Source organism: Ictalurus punctatus, chromosome 13, assembly GCF_001660625.3.
Source record: "Ictalurus punctatus breed USDA103 chromosome 13, Coco_2.0, whole genome shotgun sequence".
Taxonomy (NCBI): Eukaryota; Metazoa; Chordata; class Actinopteri; order Siluriformes; family Ictaluridae; genus Ictalurus; species Ictalurus punctatus.
Genome location: NC_030428.2, coordinates 2744531 through 2762098, shown reverse-complemented (window position 1 = coordinate 2762098; position 17568 = coordinate 2744531). Strand labels below are relative to the sequence as shown.

The 17568-nt window shown below is 41.9% G+C and overlaps 6 non-coding genes across 6 annotated transcripts; 2 read left to right on the top strand and 4 right to left on the bottom strand.

The window, feature by feature from the left end:
• Positions 1–375: 375 nt before the first annotated feature.
• trnal-aag (transfer RNA leucine (anticodon AAG)) lies at positions 376–458 on the top strand. Its single transcript has one exon. It is a non-coding gene; the product is annotated as a tRNA-Leu (tRNA).
• A 377-nt stretch (positions 459–835) lies between these two features.
• On the top strand, positions 836–917 carry trnas-uga (transfer RNA serine (anticodon UGA)). Its single transcript has one exon. It is a non-coding gene; the product is annotated as a tRNA-Ser (tRNA).
• A 4826-nt stretch (positions 918–5743) lies between these two features.
• Positions 5744–5815, bottom strand: trnap-agg (transfer RNA proline (anticodon AGG)). The gene has a single exon. It is a non-coding gene; the product is annotated as a tRNA-Pro (tRNA).
• Positions 5816–10948: 5133 nt separating this feature from the next.
• Positions 10949–11031, bottom strand: trnal-aag (transfer RNA leucine (anticodon AAG)). The gene has a single exon. It is a non-coding gene; the product is annotated as a tRNA-Leu (tRNA).
• Positions 11032–12899: 1868 nt separating this feature from the next.
• On the bottom strand, positions 12900–12981 carry trnas-aga (transfer RNA serine (anticodon AGA)). The gene has a single exon. It is a non-coding gene; the product is annotated as a tRNA-Ser (tRNA).
• A 2535-nt stretch (positions 12982–15516) lies between these two features.
• On the bottom strand, positions 15517–15598 carry trnas-aga (transfer RNA serine (anticodon AGA)). Its single transcript has one exon. It is a non-coding gene; the product is annotated as a tRNA-Ser (tRNA).
• Positions 15599–17568: the final 1970 nt, after the last annotated feature.

The following is a 17568-nucleotide window of genomic DNA, read 5'->3' as shown; positions in this document are numbered from 1 at the left end:
GGGACTCGTACACAAGTATTACAAAAGGTGCAAAATAAATCACTGCCCGTAGATATTCGACCAGTTATACGAGTGTTTATACGACTCATATGGTCAACATAATACTCATGCATGGTCCACCAGGCTTAATATTTCAGGATGGCTGAGCAGTCTAAGGCGCTGTGTTCAGGTCATTCAAGTTGCAGTTCAGGTCATGTGTTCAAATCCCACTTCTGACATTTAGAGCCTTTGCTGCACTCTGTTGAAGGGGTATTTGGCTGTTCCTCTTTCAAGAAATCCCCTGAAATGTCCCTGCATAGTTTAGGATACCTAGAGTCAAGTTTGAACTGCTCCTTGTAGCCCATTCAGGGGTTCAAACTTGAGTTTCTTCTCCTGGTCAGGATGGCCGAGCGGTCCAAGGCTCTCCTTTAAGGTTGCAGTCTCCCCTGGAGGTGTGGGTTCAAATCCCACTTCTGACAATTGGCCCAGTTGCTGCACCCGCTGTTGAGGGTCTGAAAGACTGTTTGTAATGTAGTTCCTCTTTGCATGGAATTCATTTTGAAGTAAATCACTTGAAATGTATAGTTTAGAACCCTTACAAACAGGTTTAAGCTTCTGTTTGCCTCACTATGCTTAAGAGTTGTTCACTGAAGCCCATTCTAGGCTTAAACTACAACACTGTCTTGATTCTATGGCACTGTCCATGGATGGTTGCCGAGGGAACCAACTACACTGCCTCGTTGTGTTGCCGAAATGCCTGAGCAGGGTCCCTGACGGAAGCCTATACATTCTGAAACGAAGTGCATGGATCAAATACGATCAGACAGTGGTCCATGCTGAAGCATGGCCTTTTTACGTAGTTGTGGCCGAGTGGTTAAGGCGATGGACTTGAAATCCATTGGGGTTTCCCCGCGCAGGTTCGAATCCTGCCAACTACGTGTCACCTTGAAAAGTCTTATTGTCACAGTTGTTTTTCTATCAATGGCTCTGACCTTCCCGAATGGTAAGTGCTATTTGTTGGGGTGCTTTTGGGTGATTGAAGCAACTAAAGATACTTCCTTTTTTTTTTCATTTTATTATTTATTGATTGATTGATTGATTGATTGATATTTTTTTGTTTATTTATGTATTTATTTATTCGTTTATTTTTTCAATTGATTAAACGTTAAACAGTTTGGACAACATCCAATACTTTCAAAAGAAAGCACAATTAGATTTCTTCAAATAGGAGCACTTGATTTACAATATATTCATAAGCGCTTCTAGTTGGGGCGGTCTCCTTCTGTGACTGGTGCAATGTGTCTCTGGATGTTACCCCAGTTGTATCACATATACTTCGGTTTTAATGTCATTTTCTGCAAGCTTTGGTACCTTTCAGTGACAGCAATAATAGGAAATGTTGAAACCGTAATATTGTTTCACTTCATAAAGATTTAGTTAAACTGTTCCCAGTGTATTTGGAGTAATTTATTCTTTGTACAGTTTTTTTCTTTATTTATTTTTTTATTCACATGAACTGCTTAACGATCGTCAGCGCTTTTGTCCCTTTGGATTTGGATGTGGGTTGGATGCGAACCATCATCTGGGCAGCTCCTGAATGTTTAAAGGAACAACACCAGACTCTTGGGTCCCTCAGAATGAAAAGCATTCATTCATTCATTCAATTGGTAAATTCCCAGTACAACAGGAGGTATGCAACAACTGTAAACTTTTAATAGCATTTAAGGTACATGGTGTTTCAGGGAAGAATCCAGACAGGTTTGTCCTCACTCTGTCTACCCCAGCACTGGAATCACAAACCAAATCTCAGACGTAGTTGGCAGGATTCTGACCTGCGCGGGGAAACCCCAATGGATTTCAAGTCCATCGCCTTAACCACTCGGCCACAACTACGTAAAAAGCCTTGCTTCAGCATGGACCACTGTCTGATCGTATTTGATCCATGCACTTTGTTTCAGAATGTATAGGCTTCCGTTAGGGACCCTGCTCAGGTATTTCGGCAACACAACGAGGCAGTGTAGTTGGTTCCCTAGACCACCATAGACCACTGGAGTTCCACTGTACCCTTCAAGTGTATGTTGCTGTCTCAAATTTAGCCTATTACCCAAAAACACTTAAAATTCAACACAGAAGCCAATACTCACATCTACCTCTGAGCCCAGTTGGAGATAGAAAAAAAGACACCAGCCGTGAGTGAGAAGAAGCAAGGGTCCAGATTTATTGGTTCCGTTCCACCACACGAGATCCACACCGATGAGAATTCTCAGAAGTGATCTGATACCCTGAGCTTAAGCTCCAGTATTTATACTGTATTTACACAGTAAATAACCCATATGTTTCAAGAAGACTATGATATCAATACCAATAGGGTTAAAAAAGAGCTCATCTACCTTACTATTATGTTCTAAAAAAGGGCTATTCAACTTACCATTAGCTAAAAAAACAGGGCTTTTCGACTTACCAATAGGTTTTAAAACAGGGTATTTCAATTTACCATTAGCTTCAAAAGTGTAGAGACAAAACAATTTAGAGTCACCTTGGTCTTACTATTATCTCGCGGGGGGGGGCAGCTTGACTCAGCTACCCTTATAAATGGCTCCTCATGGTTTTCTCTTAAAATTAAGGCCTTCCTTGCGAGACAAGAATCTTCACCATCTGAATTATGAGTAAGTTACATTTTTCTGTATTTCTAGTTTAGAATTTATTTTCATATTTGCTCTATATCTCTATTTTATATATAGTTATACTGCTTGAAAAACGGTTTACTGTACTTCCTACTTCATAATATCATTATATTACCCTTCTACTGTCCTACATATCCTACTACTCTTTATTTTTATAAAGAGTATATATAAAGAGTACATATTTTATTATTATAAGATATTACCCTTATAATATCTTAATACTCCTTTTTATTATTCTTATAAAGTTATAATGTTATGTGTGTGTGTGTTATGTCTACATGCCCGCCCTTGACTGTGCGAGAGTGTGTGTGTGTGTGTTAGCACTCCTCAGCTCTTATACTTCTTTTTGACTCTTCGACTAATAAACCATAGTGTAGTACTCTTAAAGATCTTTAAAGTGTAAATCCAATTTGTCAATATCCGCCTAATACCGCTTCTGTGTGTCTAGGTGCCCATCGTCAGTCCTTCTTCTCCACTTTACTGGATCTGGATCTGGATCTCGATCTGGACACTCATTATCAGCTTGCGCATATCATGGTGCTACTTAACTTTCTTCGCAGCACCCCCTCTGGAAATGGAAATGCGGGGTTCCGCCCCCCCCTCTCCGATACAGAATCTGCCCTGTGAACGTGTGTATTGACGCCTCTACACAGCCAAAACCCCCCTCCAGCTTTCAGTCTGAGGAAGATGTCACCTTCTCTGACCTGGGCCCCGACCATTCTTCCCTCTTCTCACCTGCCAGTCCACCCCACTCTCAGTGGTCCTCTCACTTCACCTTCTCTGACTATCCCATGTCCCCAGGACGCACCCCATTTTCTTCCCCCCACCGCTCTCCTCAAGATTACGCACCCACCAGTCCTGTGAATTATCAATAAAATTACATATTACTCATACTAAGTCTCCCTCATGTTTATTTCATGTCATTTTTATCCACAACAATGTCCTTACAGTTCTACAGGTTCATGCTAATAGTTTGAGATGGTTGCACAAGACATTACTGTGAAAGATGTGAACGATGATGGAAAGCTTGCTCATGGTGACTAGTATGACCAAAATGAAACTCTGTTACAGAAGGACAAGTTGAGAAACAAGCAAGCTCTTATCTTGGTTTTGCACCTTGTTAGAACTCGTGAGAACCAAGCAGTCAAGCAAGAAACAAGCAGACAGCTCTTGGCGTTCAAGTAACTACATCGCGGTTGAATTGAAGGGCAATAGTTCCCTCGATTACAGAGGGACAAGTTAAAACGAAGGTAAGAGCTCATTCAGGATTTCAACCGGTGACATCTCACACACAAAGTCAAAATCAAGTCCCTCGCCCAACAAGCTAAACAGCCAATCTGGCTGTTTCAACCTTAGTCCATCACACAAACCATTTCAATATAGTGGTATCGGTGCCTGCTACAGTTATTTTTGCTTTTGTCTTCAGAGATCAAAGTAACATGGCTGAGCACTGGTTTTATTACAAAGCTGTGGTTGTGAAAGGTGTAATGAGCAAAACTGCACTCAGCTGCAGAAGGACGAGCTGATTTGGGATTCCAACCTTCATGGATCTCTAATGAACAAACTACAGACTGTTCAACAGAAAGCCTGGGCTCGACCGGGAGTTGAACCTGTCGCACCCGAAGCGAGAATCATACCCCTAGACGAACGAGCCACACACAGTCCTGCAGGCTCATGCTAAACTTTTGATCATAGAATTTTCAAGTCACCTATGCTTTTTTCAGGAAATCTGTAAGGCTTTGCTGCTTTCGCTCTATTCAAACAGGGCTATAACTAATTGTTTTGGGAGATGGGAGATATCCCGAAGCAGGGTTCTTGATTCCCCAGAAAGTCGCAACAAGCTATCCCCTATCATAACCTGCAACAAAACGTTGTTTATTTAGCCACGATTTATTACCACTGCAATAATTCCATCAACTACATTCTGTTGGCTCGGGGACATCCCCAACCAGTGTTCTTTAGACTGATTTTGTCTGAATTAGGTTATTTTTTCATTCAGAAATGGACACTTCCAGGTACAATCCAAAGAAAACAAAGGAAGCCAATATTAAGTGGTAGGAGCTCCGAACTTACATTGTCCTCATGATTAGTGTGCAAGATGCTCCTTTCATCCTCTATTGGAACGTTGCTGAAAATGATTTCTTCTGGAATTTGCATTCCCTGAAAAGGGCCTCTGTGATAAGCAGTCAAGCATAAATGCGCTCCTTATTCACAGCTGGATTCTTCACATCACAAGATGGTCTCGGCCAGAGTTCGACTGACTATCTTGTGAAACTTGTTTTGTGACATGGAGAGCTTGCTGGTTCTTACAGCCGAAGTTGGTACACCAAGACACTAAACTAAAGGTAGAAAGCGTGGATACCCTGAAAAGGGGCTTTTGTGATCATCAGACTAGCATCAACACAGTCCTTAATCAGAGCTGGACTGTTGACATCACAAGATGTCATTGGACTAACGATGATGGATAGCTTGCTTGTGGTGTTGGTGTCCGAGCACAACAGCCCTCAGATACAGAAGGACAAGTTGAGGAAAAAGCAAGGGCTCATCCTGGTTTGGAACCTTTCTGGAGAGAACCTCTTGAGAGCCAAGCAGCCAGATCATCATGAAGCTCGGTTGAGGTGAAGAGCAAAAATTTCCTCGATTACAGAAGGAAGAGTTAACAGCAAGGTAAGGGCTCATCAGGGATTTCAACCCGAGACATCTCTCACCCAACATTAGAATCATACCCCTAGACCAATGAGTGAAATAGTCTATCTGGCTGTTTTACCTCAAGGTACTGTTATTTTTGTTCATTTAAAGATGCACATGTTCGTACTGGTTTTATTACAAAGCTGTGATGACGTAGAGAGTTTGCAAGTTCTCATCACCTAAGTTGGCCCTCCAAGATGCTCACCAATAGTGAGACCAAACCGGAAAGGGGCTGTCCATGAAATTGGACTTCCCTGAAAGGTGTCAGAATGAAAAGGAAGCAGGATATGGAACAACAAGCTTAGAGAAACACATGCACCTATCTGCAATTTGAACCTCTTATGAACTAAGCAACCAAACAACCCAGAAGTAGACTATTCAACATATAGCATGGGCTCATCCAGGATTTGAACCCGGGACCTCTCGCACCCTAAGCGAGAATCATACCACTAGACCAACGAGCCAACCTGCCCACGGATCTTACACCATAGACCACTGGGATAATAGTTTGAGATGGTTGCACAAGACATTACTGTGAAAGATGTGAACGATGATGGAAAGCTTGCTCATGGTGACTAGTATGACCAAAATGAAACTCTGTTACAGAAGGACAAGTTGAGAAACAAGCAAGCTCTTATCTTGGTTTTGCACCTTGTTAGAACTCGTGAGAACCAAGCAGTCAAGCAAGAAACAAGCAGGCAGCTCTTGGCGTTCGAGTAACTACATCGCGGTTGAATTGAAGGGCAATAGTTCCCTCGATTACAGAGGGACAAGTTAAAACGAAGGTAAGAGCTCATTCAGGATTTCATCTGGGGACATCTCACACACAAAGTCAAAATCAAGTCCCTCGCCCAACAAGCTAAACAGCCAATCTGGCTGTTTCAACCTTAGTCCATCACACAAACCATTTCAATGTAGTGGTATAGGTGCCTGCTACAATTAGTTTTGTTTTTTTCAGAGATCAAAATGATATTGTTGAGCACTGGTTTAATTTCAAAGCTGTGATGACGTACAGAGTTTGAAAGTTCTCATCACCAAAGTTGGTCCTCCAAGGTGTTAACCAATAGGGAGACTAAACCTGATAGGGGAGTCCTTGCAAATGGGCTTTCCTGAAAGGTGTCCGAGCAAAATGACAATAGGCTACAGAAGGACAGATTGACAGGAAAGTGAGTGCTGAGGTGATATGGTGAAAGAGGGGATTCCCTGAACATGGGCTTTCCTGAATGCTGTTTTGCGCAAAATGGCCCTCAGATTCAGAAGGGCATGTTCAGACAAAAGCAAGGGCTCATATAGGATTTGAACCTGGCTGGAGAGAACCTCTTGACATTAATTATGTCATGAAGCTCGGTTGAGGTGACGAGCAAAAATTTCCTCGATTACAGAATGACAAGTTAACAGCAAGGAAAGGGCTTATCAGGGATTTCAACCCTGGACCACTCTCACCCAAAATTAGAATCATACCCCTAGACCATCAAGCCAAATTGCTTATCAAGCTGGTTTACCTCAAGGTACTTTTGATTTTGTTCATTTCCACTTCACAACCCTCATAACATGGAGAAGACTTGACATAGTAGAAAGTTCTACTTTCCTTTACAGTGTGGTTCCAAGCTTAGGTCATCACACTAGCCATTTCAATTTAGTGGTATCGGTGCCTGCTACAGTTATTTTTGCTTTTGTCTTCAGAGATCAAAGTAACATGGCTGAGCACTGGTTTTATTACAAAGCTGTGGTTCCGTGGTGAAACAGGCTTTCCCTAAACATGGGCTTCCCTGAAAGGTGTGTTGAGCAAAACTACACACGGCTGCAGAAAGACCAGCTTATTTGGGATTCTAACCTTCTTGGATCTCTCATGAACCAAGCACAGACTGTTTAACAGAACACTTGGGCTCGTCCAGGAGTTGAACCCGGGATCTCTCACACCCGAAGCAAGAATCATACCACTAGACCAACAAGCCACACACAGCCCTGCCAGCATTATATTGTCCTGCAGGTTCATGCTAAACTTTTGAGGTAGTTGCACAAGATATTACTCTCATAGAATTTTCAAGTCACCTATGCTTTTTTCAGGAAATCTGTAAGGCTTTGCTGCTTTCGCTTTATTCAAACAGGGCTATAACTAATTGTTTTGGGAGATGGGAGATATCCCGAAGCAGGGTTCTTGATTCCCCAGAAAGTCGCAACAAGCTATCCCCTATCATAACCTGCAACAAAACGTTGTTTATTTAGCCACGATCTATTACCACTGCAATAATTCCATCAACTACATTCTGTTGGCTAGGGGACATCCCCAACCAGTGTTCTTTAGACTGATTTTGTCTGAATTAGGTTATTTTTTCATTCAGAAATGGACACTTCCAGGTACAATCCAAAGAACACAAAGGAAGCCAATATTAAGTGGTAGTAACTCTGAACTTACATTGTCCTCATGATTAGTGTGCAAGATGCTCCTTTCATCCTCTATTGGAACGTTGCTGAAAATGATTTCTTCTGGAATTTGCATTCCCTGAAAGGGGCCTCTGTGATAAGCAGTCAAGCATAAATGCGCTCCTTATTCACAGCTGGATTCTTCACATCACAAGATGGTCTCGGCCAGAGTTCGACTGACTATCTTGTGAAACTTGTTTTGTGACATGGAGAGCTTGCTGGTTCTTACAGCCGAAGTTGGTACACCAAGACACTAAACCAAAGGTAGAAAGCGTGGATACCCTGAAAAGGGGCTTTTGTGATCATCAGACTAGCATCAACACAGTCCTTGATCAGAGCTGGACTGTTGACATCACAAGATGGCATTGGACTAACGATGATGGATAGCTTCCTTGTGGTACAAGCCAGAGCACAACAGCCCTCAGATACAGAAGGACAAGTTGAGGAACAAAGCAAGGGCTCAGATTGGTTTTGAACCTTTGTGGAGAGAACCTCCTGAGAGCCAAGCAGCCAGATCATTATGAAGCTCGGTTGAGGTGAAGAGCAAAAATTTCCTCGATTACAGAAGGAAGAGTTAACAGCAAGGTAAGGTCAGTCCTTATCCTCCTCGATCTTTCAGGAGTGTTTGATACATTCAACCACAAGACTCTCTTGTCCATACTAATGAGTCTTGGAATTCGAGGTGCAGCATGGCAATGGTTGGATTCCTACCTGGAGGGTTGGTCATATCAGGCGACCCACATCTGCTCAATGTAGACCCTCCATGGGTTTCCACAAGGCTCAGTAATTGGTCATCTTCTGTTCTCCCTCTATGCTCGATATCTTAGTGTGGCCATATACACATGTGGGTTTTCATACCACTTCTATGTGGATGACATTCAACTCATCCACTACTTCAATTCCTCATCCACTCATGTTGCAGCTCAGATCTCAGTGTGTTTAGCTACTCTGAAGTGCTGTTCATTCCAGGTGATTCATTCCCATGTCAGAAACTTTTGATCTTCCTGGACAACTGTCAGATCTCTGTCATTGCAAACAAACTTGAGGTAACCACAGACAATCAACTGTCATTTTCTTCTTACATGCTAATCTGACAAGGTCATGCCGATTTCTCCTTTTCAACATCAAAAGGATTTGTCCACTTATATCTACACAGGCCACTCAGGTGCTTGCTCAGAACTTCAAGGCACCTTCTGCCTCTCCTTGCTTTCTGTGGAATACTGTCGGGAGTAGTTCAGTTTTTTTTTTTTATTACCTCTTAATTTTATCTGTAATTTGAACTAAACAGCCAAGCAACCCAGAGGTAAACTATTCAACATAAACCTTGGGCTCATCCGGGATTTGAACCCAGGCCTCTCACACCCGAGGCGAGAATCATACCACTAGACCAACAGGTATGGTTGCCAAATAACCCCTCAACAGAGTGCAGCAAAGGCTCTAAATGTCAGGAGTGGGATTTGAACACACGCCTCCAGGGGAGACTGCGACCTTAGACCACTCGGCCATTCTGACAAATGAAAGCATCATTTGGCTGTGTACCTACTCTCAATCTAGAGTGATAACTGCCTGTCAATGTGTGAATCACCTGGTTCATTCACATGGAGTGATCTGCCATCATCACTTCTATTGTCACATTGGATTCTGTGGGTTGGACTGTGAATCATCTCAAGTTATGATCAGACTCTGAGCATTCAAAGGAACAACACTTGACTCAGGCCCCTCAGAATGAAATGGTGGTCAACTGGTAAATTCTCAGTGGACAACTTCTAGGATAGCGGGAATGTAGTGATTATATTTGTTGTGGTGAATGCGGCAGGAGAAGATGCAAAGAAGCAGACCACCCATCTTTCTTATTGTCACAGTCGTTATTCTATCAATGGCTCTGACCTTCCTGAATGGTAAGTGCTATTTGTTGGGGTGCTTTTGGGTGATTGAAGCAACTAAAGATACTTCCTTTTTTTTCATTTTATTATTTATTTATTTATTGATTGATTGATATTTTTTTGTTTATTCATTTATTTATTTATTCGTTTATTTTTTCAATTGATTAAACGTTAAACAGTTCGGACAACATCCAATACTTTCAAAAGAAAGCACAATTAGACTTCTTCAAATAGGAGCACTTGATTTACAATATATTCATAAGCGCTTCTCGTTGGGGCGGTCTCCTCTGTGCATTTGCCTTTACCGTCTTCTGTGACTGGTGCAATGTGTCTCTGGATGTTACCCCAGTTGTATCACATATACTTCGGTTTTAATGTCATTTTCTGCAAGCTTTGGTACCTTTCAGTGACAGCAATAATAGGAAATGTTGAAACCGTAATATTGTTTCACTTCATAAAGATTTAGTTAAACTGTTCCCAGTGTATTTGGTGTAATTTATTCTGTGTACAGTTTTTTTCTTTCTTTATTTCTTTATTCACATGAACTGCTTAACGATCGTCAGCGATTTTGTCCCTTTGGATTTGGATGTGGGTTGGATGCGAACCATCATCTGGGCAGCTCCTGAATGTTTAAAGGAACAACACCAGACTCTTGGGTCCCTCAGAATGAAAAGCATTCATTCAATTGGTAAATTCCCAGTACAACAGCAGGTATGCAACAACTGTAAACTTTTAATAGCATTTAAGGTACATGGTGTTTCAGGGAAGAATCCAGACAGGTTTGTCCTCACTCTTGCTACCCCAGCACTGGAATCACAAACCAAATCTCAGACGTAGTTGGCAGGATTCTGACCTGTGCGGGGAAACCCCAATGGATTTCAAGTCCATCGCCTTAACCACTCGGCCACAACTACATAAAAAGCCTTGCTTCAGCATGGACCACTGTCTGATCGTATTTGATCCATGCACTTTGTTTCAGAATGTATAGGCTTCCGTTAGGGACCCTGCTCAGGTATTTCGGCAACACAACGAGGCAGTGTAGTTGGTTCCCTCGGCAACCAGCCACGGAGCGTGCCATAGAATCAAGACAGTGTTATAGTTTAGGACTAGAATGGGCTTCAGTGAACAACTCTTAAGCATAGTGTGGCAAACAGAAGCTTAAACCTGTTTGTAAGCGTTCTAAACTATACATTTCAAGTGACTTACTTCAAAATGAATTCCATGCAAAGAGGAACTACGTTACAAACAGTCTTTCAGACCCTCGACCGAGGGTGCAGCAACTGGTCAGGTTGTCAGAAGCGGGATTTGAACCCACGCCTCCAGAGGAGACTGCGACCTTAACGCAGCGCCTTAGACCGCTCGGCCATCCTGACACACTGACGCTGTGCGTCGTGGACCATGCACGATGCACATTATGTTGACCATATGAGTCGTATATACACTTGTCTAACTGGTCGAATATCTACGGCAGTGATTTAAAGGGAACCCATGCAGTATTTTGACCCAAATGTTTCCAGGAGAGGACAACACTTTTTAAGGTGACATACCTGGATTTTTAACGGCTCCATAGCTTGTCATACAAGCTTGGGTAACAGCCACAGCAATCCAGACACTGAGATGAACAACGCCCGAGTCTGGCATCTCACAATTCAATAGTGGGCAAGCGGTAATATCTGACTGAAGACTTTGTACAATAGCAGGTATGCAATGATTGTTTACTCTTATTGATAATTCTTACGGTTGATAGGGAAGAGGTCACTCAGCATTATTGTTACAACTGATACCCTAACAATGGCTCTGACCTGTCTGAATCATTTGGTAAGTGCTACTTGTTGGGGTAGTTGCTTGTTGCTTACAAGTTGGGGCAACTTTCAGTGAATTTGGACACCACGGATGTGTGAAACTATAATCACATTCATCGTTGTTGAGATTCTAACTTGAGTCTTTCTCTTCATAAATATTTCTTAAAATTCTTGCACAGATATTTAGTGAAACATACGCTGAAATCTCTTAGAGCAATACCTTTGAATACATCAGTGAAAGCATCATTTGGCTGTGTACCTACTCTCAATCTAGAGTGATAACTGCCTGTCAATGTGTGAATCACCTGGTTCATTCACATGGAGTGATCTGCCATCATCACTTCTATTGTCACATTGGATTCTGTGGGTTGGACTGTGAATCATCTCAAGTTATGATCAGACTCTGAGCATTCAAAGGAACAACACTTGACTCAGGCCCCTCAGAATGAAATGGTGGTCAACTGGTAAATTCTCAGTGGACAACTTCTAGGATAGCGGGAATGTAGTGATTATATTTGTTGTGGTGAATGCGGCAGGAGAAGATGCAAAGAAGCAGACCACCCATCTTTCTTATTGTCACAGTCGTTATTCTATCAATGGCTCTGACCTTCCTGAATGGTAAGTGCTATTTGTTGGGGTGCTTTTGGGTGATTGAAGCAACTAAAGATACTTCCTTTTTTTTCATTTTATTATTTATTTATTTATTGATTGATTGATATTTTTTTGTTTATTCATTTATTTATTTATTCGTTTATTTTTTCAATTGATTAAACGTTAAACAGTTCGGACAACATCCAATACTTTCAAAAGAAAGCACAATTAGACTTCTTCAAATAGGAGCACTTGATTTACAATATATTCATAAGCGCTTCTCGTTGGGGCGGTCTCCTCTGTGCATTTGCCTTTACCGTCTTCTGTGACTGGTGCAATGTGTCTCTGGATGTTACCCCAGTTGTATCACATATACTTTGGTTTTAATGTCATTTTCTACAAGCTTTGGTACCTTTCAGTGACAGCAATAATAGGAAATGTTGAAACCGTAATATTGTTTCACTTCATAAAGATTTAGTTAAACTGTTCCCAGTGTATTTGGTGTAATTTATTCTGTGTACAGTTTTTTTCTTTCTTTATTTCTTTATTCACATGAACTGCTTAACGATCGTCAGCGCTTTTGTCCCTTTGGATTTGGATGTGGGTTGGATGCGAACCATCATCTGGGCAGCTCCTGAATGTTTAAAGGAACAACACCAGACTCTTGGGTCCCTCAGAATGAAAAGCATCCATTGGTTCAATTGGCAAATTCCCAGTACAACAGCAGGTATGCAACAACTGTAAACTTTTAATAGCATTTAAGGTACAGGTTGTTCCAGTGAAGGATACAGTCAGGCTTGTGGTCTCTCTGTCTACCCCAGCACTGGAATCACAAACCAAATCGCAGACGTAGTTGGCAGGATTCGAACCTGCGCGGGGAAACCCCAATGGATTTCTAGTCCATCGCCTTAACCACTCGGCCACAACTACGTAAAAAGGCTGTGCTTCAGCATGGACCACTGTCTGATCGTATTTGATCCATGCACTTTGTTTCAGAATGTATAGGCTTCCGTCAGGGACCCTGCTCAGGCATTTCGGCAACACAACGAGACAGTGTAGTCGGTTCCCTCGGCAACCATCCATGGACAGTGCCATAGAATCAAGACAGTGTTGTAGTTTAAGCCGAGAATGGGCTTCAGTGAACAACTCTTAAGCATAGTGAGGCAAACAGAAGCTTCAACCTATTTGTAAGCGTTCTAAACTATACATTTCAAGTGACTTACTTCAAAATGAGTTCCATGCAAAGAGGAACTACATTACAAACAGTCTTTGAGACCCTGAACAGAGGGTGCAGCAACTGGGCTGATTGTCAGAAGTGGGATTTGAGTCCACGCCTCCAGACTGCTACCTGAACGCAGCACCTTGGACTGCTCTGCCATCCTGATCTGGAGAAGAAGCTCAAGTTTGAACCCCAGAATGGGCTACAAGGAGGAGTTCAAACTTGAACCCTAAACTATGCAGGGACATTTCAAGGGATTTCTTGAAAGAGGAACAGCCAAACAACCCCTCAACAGAGTGCAGCAAAGGCTCTAAATGTCAGGAGCGGGATTTAAACCCACGCCTCCAGGGGAGACCGCTCGGCCATCCTGACACGTTGAAGCTGCGCGTCGTGGACCGTGCACGATGCACATTATGTTGAGTCGTGTGCTAGTCGTATAAACACTTGTCTGACTGGTCGAATATCTACGGGCAGTGATTTAAAGGGAACCCATGCAGTATTTTGACCCAAATGTTTCCAGGAGAGGACAACACTTTTTAAGGTGACATACCTGGATTTTTAACAGCTCCATAGCTTGTCATACAAGCTTGGGTAACAGCCACAACAAACCAGACACTGAAATGAACAACGCCCGAGTCTGGCATCTCACAATTCAATAGTGGGCAAGCGGTAATATCTGACTGAAGACTTTGTACAATAGCAGGTATGCAATGATTGTTTACGCTTATTGATAATTCTTACGGTTGATAGGGAAGAGGTCACTCAGCATTATTGTTACAACTGATACCCTAACAATGGCTCTGACCTGTCTGAATCATTTGGCAAGTGCTACTTGTTGGGGTAGTTGCTTGTTGCTTACAAGTTGGGGCAACTTTCAGTGAATTTGGACACCACGGATGTGTGAAACTATAATCACATTCATCGTTGTTGAGATTCTAACTTGAGTCTTTCTCTTCATAAATATTTCTTAAAATTCTTGCACAGATATTTAGTGAAACATACGCTGAAATCTCTTGGAGCAATACCTTTGAATACATCAGTGAAAGCATCATTTGGCTGTGTACCTACTCTCAATCTAGAGTGATAACTGCCTGTCAATGTGTGAATCACCTGGTTCATTCACATGGAGTGATCTGCCATCATCACTTCTATTGTCACATTGGATTCTGTGGGTTGGACTGTGAATCATCTCAAGTTATGATCAGACTCTGAGCATTCAAAGGAACAACACTTGACTCAGGCCCCTCAGAATGAAATGGTGGTCAACTGGTAAATTCTCAGTGGACAACTTCTAGGATAGCGGGAATGTAGTGATTATATTTGTTGTGGTGAATACGGCAGGAGAAGATGCAAAGAAGCAGACCACCCATCTGTCTTATTGTCACAGTCGTTATTCTATCAATGGCTCTGACCTTCCTGAATGGTAAGTGCTATTTGTTGGGGTGCTTTTGGATGATTGAAGCAACTAAAGATACTTCCTTTTTTTTTTCATTTTATTATTTTTTGATTGATTGATTGATTGATATTATTTTGTTTATTCATTTATTTATTTATTCGTTTATTTTTTCAATTGATTAAACGTTAAACAGTTCGGACAACATCCAATACTTTCAAAAGAAAGCACAATTAGATTTCTTCAAATAGGAGCACTTGATTTACAATATATTCATAAGCGCTTCTCGTTGGGGCGGTCTCCTCTGTGCATTTGCCTTTACCGTCTTCTGTGACTGGTGCAATGTGTCTCTGGATGTTACCCCAGTTGTATCACATATACTTTGGTTTTAATGTCATTTTCTACAAGCTTTGGTACCTTTCAGTGACAGCAATAATAGGAAATGTTGAAACCGTAATATTGTTTCACTTCATAAAGATTTAGTTAAACTGTTCCCAGTGTATTTGGTGTAATTTATTCTGTGTACAGTTTTTTTCTTTCTTTATTTCTTTATTCACATGAACTGCTTAACGATCGTCAGCGCTTTTGTCCCTTTGGATTTGGATGTGGGTTGGATGCGAACCATCATCTGGGCAGCTCCTGAATGTTTAAAGGAACAACACCAGACTCTTGGGTCCCTCAGAATGAAAAGCATCCATTGGTTCAATTGGCAAATTCCCAGTACAACAGCAGGTATGCAACAACTGTAAACTTTTAATAGCATTTAAGGTACAGGGTGTTCCAGTGAAGGATACAGTCAGGCTTGTGGTCACTCTGTCTACCCCAGCACTGGAATCACAAACCAAATCTCAGACGTAGTTGGCAGGATTCGAACCTGCGCGGGGAAACCCCAATGGATTTCTAGTCCATCGCCTTAACCACTCGGCCACAACTACGTAAAAAGGCTGTGCTTCAGCATGGACCACTGTCTGATCGTATTTGATCCATGCACTTTGTTTCAGAATGTATAGGCTTCCGTCAGGGACCCTGCTCAGGCATTTCGGCAACACAACGAGGCAGTGTAGTCGGTTCCCTCGGCAACCATCCATCGACAGTGCCATAGAATCAAGACAGTGTTGTAGTTTAAGCCTAGAATGGGCTTCAGTGAACAACTCTTAAGCATAGTGAGGCAAACAGAAGCTTCAACCTATTTGTAAGCGTTCTAAACTATACATTTCAAGTGACTTACTTCAAAATGAGTTCCATGCAAAGAGGAACTACATTACAAACAGTCTTTGAGACCCTCAACAGAGGGTGCAGCAACTGGGCTGATTGTCAGAAGTGGGATTTGAGTCCACGCCTCCAGACTGCTACCTGAACGCAGCACCTTGGACTGCTCTGCCATCCTGATCTGGAGAAGAAGCTCAAGTTTGAACCCCAGAATGGGCTACAAGGAGGAGTTCAAACTTGAACCCTAAACTATGCAGGGACATTTCAAGGGATTTCTTGAAAGAGGAACAGCCAAACAACCCCTCAACAGAGTGCAGCAAAGGCTCTAAATGTCAGGAGCGGGATTTAAACCCACGCCTCCAGGGGAGACCGCTCGGCCATCCTGACACGTTGAAGCTGCGCGTCGTGGACCGTGCACGATGCACATTATGTTGAGTCGTGTGCTAGTCGTATAAACACTTGTCTGACTGGTCGAATATCTACGGGCAGTGATTTAAAGGGAACCCATGCAGTATTTTGACCCAAATGTTTCCAGGAGAGGACAACACTTTTTAAGGTGACATACCTGGATTTTTAACAGCTCCATAGCTTGTCATACAAGCTTGGGTAACAGCCACAACAAACCAGACACTGAAATGAACAACGCCCGAGTCTGGCATCTCACAATTCAATAGTGGGCAAGCGGTAATATCTGACTGAAGACTTTGTACAATAGCAGGTATGCAATGATTGTTTACGCTTATTGATAATTCTTACGGTTGATAGGGAAGAGGTCACTCAGCATTATTGTTACAACTGATACCCTAACAATGGCTCTGACCTGTCTGAATCATTTGGCAAGTGCTACTTGTTGGGGTAGTTGCTTGTTGCTTACAAGTTGGGGCAACTTTCAGTGAATTTGGACACCACGGATGTGTGAAACTATAATCACATTCATCGTTGTTGAGATTCTAACTTGAGTCTTTCTCTTCATAAATATTTCTTAAAATTCTTGCACAGATATTTAGTGAAACATACGCTGAAATCTCTTGGAGCAATACCTTTGAATACATCAGTGAAAGCATCATTTGGCTGTGTACCTACTCTCAATCTAGAGTGATAACTGCCTGTCAATGTGTGAATCACCTGGTTCATTCACATGGAGTGATCTGCCATCATCACTTCTATTGTCACATTGGATTCTGTGGGTTGGACTGTGAATCATCTCAAGTTATGATCAGACTCTGAGCATTCAAAGGAACAACACTTGACTCAGGCCCCTCAGAATGAAATGGTGGTCAACTGGTAAATTCTCAGTGGACAACTTCTAGGATAGCGGGAATGTAGTGATTATATTTGTTGTGGTGAATGCGGCAGGAGAAGATGCAAAGAAGCAGACCACCCATCTGTCTTATTGTCACAGTCGTTATTCTATCAATGGCTCTGACCTTCCTGAATGGTAAGTGCTATTTGTTGGGGTGCTTTTGGATGATTGAAGCAACTAAAGATACTTCCTTTTTTTTCATTTTATTATTTTTTGATTGATTGATTGATTGATATTATTTTGTTTATTCATTTATTTATTTATTCGTTTATTTTTTCAATTGATTAAACGTTAAACAGTTCGGACAACATCCAATACTTTCAAAAGAAAGCACAATTAGATTTCTTCAAATAGGAGCACTTGATTTACAATATATTCATAAGCGCTTCTCGT